The sequence below is a fragment of the Leuciscus leuciscus genome (assembly GCF_965113295.1).
Source record: "Leuciscus leuciscus genome assembly, chromosome: 12".
In the NCBI taxonomy this organism is placed as follows: domain Eukaryota; kingdom Metazoa; phylum Chordata; class Actinopteri; order Cypriniformes; family Leuciscidae; genus Leuciscus; species Leuciscus leuciscus.
Window position 1 is genome coordinate 17,192,088 of NC_138736.1, and position 7,185 is coordinate 17,199,272.

A 7,185-nucleotide genomic window follows, 5' to 3' on the forward strand; every position below is an offset into this window, starting at 1 on the left:
GTTATGAAATGAGATTGGAGTAAAAACTTGTAGCCTAATGTTTGGCGCGTTTTGCTTTTTAAATGGACAGCGCGAGTGACCCAAACTCACAGCGCATGCAGAGACCAATTACTGAAGCGATCGAGCCGCTCCTCATATGAAACATTATTGTTACCCCATTATAAACATCTACGTTTGAGCAGATATCCACGAACACAGTATTTAACAGTAAACACTGGTCTAAACATTATAATATTCATCATGTTCAGGGCTTGACATTAACACCCGCCAACCCGCCAAATGCGGGTGGATTTTGCTCGTGGCGGGTAACACAGTCACTCCAACTAGCCACTTTGGCGGGTTGAATAATTGTAGTCTTTTCAAAAGGCATCTCAAATAAGCCATATTGCAGTGTGACACTACGAAACTACAACTCCCATGAGTATTACATGCACACAGTGTTGACTTGCGCTTGCGTGCTAGTGACCAACAACACAGAAACGAAAGAGACAGCTAGCTGCCCTGCTGGAGTTACGTCGTCAGTGTTGCCAACTTAGCGAAATTTTTTTCAAAAAAGCGACTAGCGACAAAACTAGCAACTTTTTGGACAAACCTCAGTATGTAAACCTTCAAATGTTGCCAATACTGTCCTGCGAGCGCGAGGTCTTGCTTTCTCCCCGCCGTCACTCTCTCTAGTTGCGTCTCCCCTGTTCAGTGAATGGCTGAGAGGAGCTGTTCATCTGTTGAGCGCACGGCTGCTGACAGACGTGAAAGAGTAGTGTTTTTCAACGGACTTATCACTTATCTGTTTTTCTTTTGTTTTATATTTAAAGAATTTGGTTTAACCATTTTAATTTACTTTCTTTTCTTGTGCTTAATACTTGTAATAGGCCTACTCACTATCAGAGCTTTAGTTCATCCGGTTCCCAAACTCTCTCAATTCAGATCATTTTCCACATAACGTTAGGCCTATAAAAAATTTAGTCATTCACTATATCAATAGTGCTTGACTAAATTATATCTATATGCACTATATGCACTATATATCTATATGCACTATATCAATAGGACCAGCGACAAGCATACTAGAGGCACAGCTAGAACGCGCAAGTGTTTTTGCCAGAATACTCTGTTCACCCTGTTATTTCATTGTTGTTTTTAGTCAAGGTAAGCCTATCTTCGATCCTATTTTTACTTTGTATTTTTAACTTCACATAATTCTGTATTTTAGAGAGACGCGTTGGCACAATTAACAACAGCCGCGAGTGAAAATTAAAATTATTGTTACATTTGCACTTAAGCCTTTGCTCCTAGCAGGTTGGAATTGCCACATTTTCGCGTTATTTACACTTAATTGCCCGACCGAAACAGCTGTACTCACTCAAGCGGTGAAAGCATTATCCGTTTATCTGTGTAATTTGCGCGCTGTCGCGGAAGCGTCAGCGGAAGCGTTCAGCTCTCGTGTTCAGCCTCCTCGTGTGAAGACCGACTCGGGAAAAGACCAGCGACTCTACCTGCGCGACTCCACCGAGCAAGGACACCTGAAAGGCACTTACGTATCTCCTCTTCCCCCCTTTTTCTTCCCTCTACTTATCTTATTGTTTACCTTAATCAACATGTGCTTTCAATACATTCCTGTGATCTCTCGGCAACGTCCTTTCATCACGCGCAATAGACAGCGCAATATTGCCAATCTGCGTCCCATCCTCACATCCTCACATACTCCTCTCTCTCTTTCCGTGGGTCTATGGAATTGTCAGTCAGCAGTCAATAAAGCTGACTTCATTCCAGCCTTTGCATCTCATTCTACTCTTAGTATCTTGGGGCTGACTGAGACCTGGATTCGTCCAGAAGACTCAGCAACCCCTGCTGCTCTCTCTAGCAATTTCTCCTTCTCCCACTCCCCTCGCCAGTCTGGGAGAGGTGGGGGTACAGGGCTTCTCGTTTCTAACAATTGCAAATACTCCACGCTCTCTTCTCTATGCAACAACAACTCATTTGAATATCATGCTATTACACTTACAACTCCCATTAAAATCCATATTGTAGTCATTTATCGCCCCCCAGGTCAGCTGGGTAACTTTGTAGATGAGCTGGATGTGCTGCTGTCCACTTTCCCTGAGGACGGCACCCCACTTCTAGTCTTCGGTGACTTCAACATTCATCTCGAAAAGCCACATGCAACAGACTTCACCTCTCTCCTAGACTCCTTCGATCTCAAACGACTTATCACCACAGCTACTCACAAATCAGGCAACCAACTGGACCTGGTTTACACACGCAACTGCACCACAGAAAACATCCTGGTGACACCTCTCCACGTTTCAGATCATTTCCTCATTACTTTCAGTCTACAACTCTCTACCCCTGCACCCCCACCCCCACCACCAGTCACTTTCAGACGAAACCTGCGCTCACTTTCCCCCTCCCATCTCTCCTCTGCCGTGTCATCCTCTCTCCCCCCACCCTCACAATTCTCATCTCTGGATGTGAATACCGCAACGGACACCTTATGCTCCACTCTAATCTCTTCTCTAGACATTATCTGCCCTCTCTCCTCCAGGCCAGCACGCACTACTCCCTCTAACCCCTGGTTATCCGAGGTTCTTCGGGAACACCGGACCGAACTCAGGGCAGCGGAGAGGAAATGGCACAAATCAAAAGACGCATCTGACCTGAGTATGTATCAATCTCTCCTCTCCTCCTTTTCTGTTGATGTTCATGCTGCAAAATCTTCATACTTCCACAACAAGATCAACAGCTCCTCCAACACACGATTACTCTTCAAGACATTCAACTCTCTCCTCTGTCCACCTCCACCACCTCCCGCCTCCTCCTTAACTGCTGACGATTTAGCGACCTTCTTCACCAACAAAACAACAGCTATCAGCAGTCAGTTCTCAGCTCCACACACACAGGAACCCAGACCGACCCCTTCCACAGCCAATACCCCTCTGTCCTCCTTTTCTCCGCTAACCGAGGAAGAAGTATCTACACTTCTCCTCTCCAGTCACCCTACCACCTGCACGCTTGACCCCATCCCCTCACACCTTCTACAAGCCATCTCTCCCACACTTCTACCATCACTCACACACATCATCAACTCATCCCTCCACACTGGCACCTTCCCTACAGCATTCAAGCAGGCTCGGGTTACTCCACTGCTCAAAAAACCAACGCTAAACACATCATTGGTAGAGAATTACAGACCTATCTCTCTCCTACCATTCATTGCGAAGACACTTGAAAGAGCTGTCTTCAACCAACTAACATCCTTCTTGTCTCTAAACAACCAGCTGGATGTCAACCAATCTGGCTTCAAGAAAGGACATTCAACTGAGACTGCATTACTGTCAGTCACAGAAGCCCTACGGATCGCAAAAGCTGCTTCCAAATCTTCAGTCCTCATTCTCCTGGATCTGTCTGCTGCCTTCGACACGGTGAATCATCAGATCCTTCTGTCCACCCTCTCATCACTGGGCATCACAGGAACATCACTCCACTGGTTTGAGTCCTATCTCACAGGTAGGTCCTTCAAGGTCGCATGGAGAGGCGAGGTATCCAGAGCACATCAGCTGACCACAGGGGTTCCCCAGGGTTCAGTTCTTGGTCCCCTCCTCTTCTCCATCTACACCACATCACTGGGACACATCATACAGGCACACGGTTTTTCCTACCACTGCTATGCTGATGACACACAGCTCTTCCTCTCCTTTCAACCAGATGATCCCACAGTAGCTGCACGGGTCTCAAGGTGTCTGGCGGACATCTCCACATGGATGAAGGAACATCACCTGCAGCTCAACCTGGCAAAGACTGAGCTTCTTGTCCTCCCTGCCAATCCATCTCTACAGCACGACTTCACCATCCAGCTAGAGTCATCATTAATCACCCCATCAAGATCGGTCAGAAATCTTGGAGTAACGTTTGATGACCAGCTGACCTTCACAGATCACATTTCAAAGACAGCTCGATCATGCAGGTTTGCACTGCACAACATCAGGAAGATCAGGCCTTTCCTAACTGAGCATGCAACACAACTTATCGTCCAGGCCCTGGTCATCTCTAGGCTTGACTACTGCAATGCCCTTCTGGCTGGACTCCCAGCATGTGCGACCAAACCCCTACAGATGATCCAGAATGCTGCAGCTCGTCTTGTCTTCAACGAGCCCAAGAGGGCCCACGTCACTCCTCTGTTCATCTCTCTGCACTGGCTACCTCTAGCTGCTCGCATCAAGTTCAAGGCACTGACGCTTGCTTACAGAACTATCACAGGCTCAGCTCCCTCCTACTTTCACTCACTCCTACGAGTCTACATCCCTACCAGACACCTAAGATCGGTCAACGAGCGACGTCTCGTGGTTCCATCACAGAAAGCCACAAAATCACTTTCCAGAACATTCTCATTTACAGTTCCATGCTGGTGGAACGCTCTCCCCACCCTCATCCGGAATGCAGAATCCCTGACAACATTCAAAAAACAGCTGAAAACCAATCTCTTCCGTGAGCACTTAACCTTATAGAAAAAAAAAAAAAAAAAAAAAAAAAAAAATAATTTCCTTTCCCTTTGAAACATCACTTATCAGGCTTATGCTACTCTGAATAATACCTGAACTTCGTATTTTGAGCACTTCCTGCGTTGTTGTTGCTTTTGCCTCTTTATGATGACTCGCTGAATTTAGTCCTAATTTGTAAGTCGCTTTGGATAAGGGCGTCTGCTAAATGACTAAATGTAAATGTAAATGTAAATATCATAGCTACTCGTTATTGTCAGACAAAAAAAAAAAATAAAAAAAATAAAACATAGGAAATGAGAACAGCTTTATTTGACATTCAGCTATATTAGGCTATATTATATATTATATTAAATACATTGGATGCCGGTGGAGCTATGTGGCGACATATAGCCTAATACATATATAATACATGGTTTTATTTTAAAAAAAAAGAAGCTTTACATTTACATTTAGTCATTTAGCAGACGTCTTTATCCAAAGCGACTTACAAATTAGGACTAAATTCAGCGAGTCATCATAAAGAGGCAAAAGCAACAACAACGCAAGAAGTGCTCAAAATACAAAGTTCAGGTATTATTCAGAGTAGCATAAGCCTGATAAGTGATGTTTCAAAGGGAAAGGAAAATTTTTTTTTTTTATTTTTTTTTATTTTTTTTTATAAGGTTAAGTGCTCACGGAAGAGATTGGTTTTCAGCTGTCTTTTGAATGTTGTCAGGGATTCTGCATTCCGGATGAGGGTGGGGAGAGCGTTCCACCAGCATGGAACTGTGAATGAGAATGTTCTGGAAAGTGATTTTGTGGCTTTCTGTGATGGAACCACGAGACGTCGCTCGTTGACCGATCGTAGGTGTCTGGTAGGGATGTAGACTCGTAGGAGTGAGTGAAAGTAGGAGGGAGCTGAGCCTGTGATAGTTCTGTAAGCAAGCGTCAGTGCCTTGAACTTGATGCGAGCAGCGAGAGGTAGCCAGTGCAGAGAGATGAACAGAGGAGTGACGTGGGCCCTCTTGGGCTCGTTGAAGACAAGACGAGCTGCAGCATTCTGGATCATCTGTAGGGGTTTGGTTGCACATGCTGGAAGTCCAGCCAGAAGAGCATTGCAGTAGTCAAGCCTAGAGATGACCAGGGCCTGGACGATAAGTTGTGTTGGATGCTCAGTTAGGAAATGCCTGATCTTCCTGATGTTGTGCAGTGCAAACCTGCATGATCGAGCTGTCTTTGAAATGTGATCTGTGAAGGTCAGCTGGTCATCAAACGTTACTCCAAGATTTCTGACCGATCTTGATGGGGTGATTAATGATGACTCTAGCTGGATGGTGAAGTCGTGCTGTAGAGATGGATTGGCAGGGAGGACGAGAAGCTCAGTCTTTGCCAGGTTGAGCTGCAGGTGATGTTCCTTCATCCATGTGGAGATGTCCGCCAGACAGCTTGAGACCCGTGCAGCTACTGTGGGATCATCTGGTTGAAAGGAGAGGAAGAGCTGCGTGTCATCAGCATAGCAGTGGTAGGAAAAACCGTGTGCCTGTATGATGTGTCCCAGTGATGTGGTGTAGATGGAGAAGAGGAGGGGACCAAGAACTGAACCCTGGGGAACACCTGTGGTCAGCTGATGTGCTCTGGATACCTCACCTCTCCATGCGACCTTGAAGGACCTACCTGTGAGATAGGACTCAAACCAGTGGAGTGAAGTTCCTGTGATGCCCAGTGATGAGAGGGTGGACATAAGGATCTGATGATTCACCGTGTCGGAAGGCAGCAGACAGATCCAGGAGAATGAGGACTGAAGATTTGGAAGCAGCTTTTGCGATCCGTAGGGCTTCTGTGACTGACAGTAATGCAGTCTCAGTTGAATGTCCTTTCTTGAAGCCAGATTGGTTGACATCCAGCTGGTTGTTTAGAGACAAGAAGGATGTTAGTTGGTTGAAGACAGCTCTTTCAAGTGTCTTCGCAATGAATGGTAGGAGAGAGATAGGTCTGTAATTCTCTACAAATGATGTGTTTAGCGTTGGTTTTTTGAGCAGTGGAGTAACCCGAGCCTGCTTGAATGCTGTAGGGAAGGTGCCAGTATGGAGGGATGAGTTGATGATGTGTGTGAGTGATGGTAGAAGTGTGGGAGAGATGGCTTGTAGAAGGTGTGAGGGGATGGGGTCAAGCGGGCAGGTGGTAGGGTGACTGGAGAGGAGAAGTGTAGATACTTCTTCTTCCTCGGTTAGCGAAGAAAAGGAGGACAGAGGGGTATTGGCTGTGGAAGGGGTCGGTCTGGGTTCCTGTGTGTGTGGAGCTGAGAACTGACTGCTGATAGCTGTTGTTTTGTTGGTGAAGAAGTGCGCAAAATCGTCAGCAGTTAAGGAGGAGGCGGGTGGTGGTGGAGGAGGACAGAGGAGAGAGTTTTTTTTACAGCTTTACACACAACCTTATCAGAGCTAATGATAATGACCTGTATTGTTATACATTTATGACTGTTATCTTGATTTGGGTACAGTGGTTTTACATTTAAAGTAAATTTAGTTCAAGTAAATTTTAGTACGCCATAGTCAAATTTTATCAGGTAATTTCACAACAACAAAAATGTGGCTAGTAAAAATGCTGTGTGGCTAGTAACTTTGGAAAACCACTAGCCACATTGGCTAGTGAGCAAAAAAGTTAATGTCAAGCCCTGATCATGTTAGTGTAAACACTCATACTAGCCTAC

At 45.6% G+C, this 7,185-nt stretch overlaps 1 long non-coding RNA gene across 1 annotated transcript; it reads left to right on the forward strand.

Annotated features, from left to right (window-relative positions):
• Positions 1-247: 247 nt before the first annotated feature.
• LOC309511581 lies at positions 248-6,896 on the forward strand. The gene is made up of 3 exons (XR_014210693.1): positions 248-981; positions 4,737-4,908; positions 6,882-6,896. It is a non-coding gene; the product is annotated as an uncharacterized lncRNA (long non-coding RNA).
• Positions 6,897-7,185: the final 289 nt, after the last annotated feature.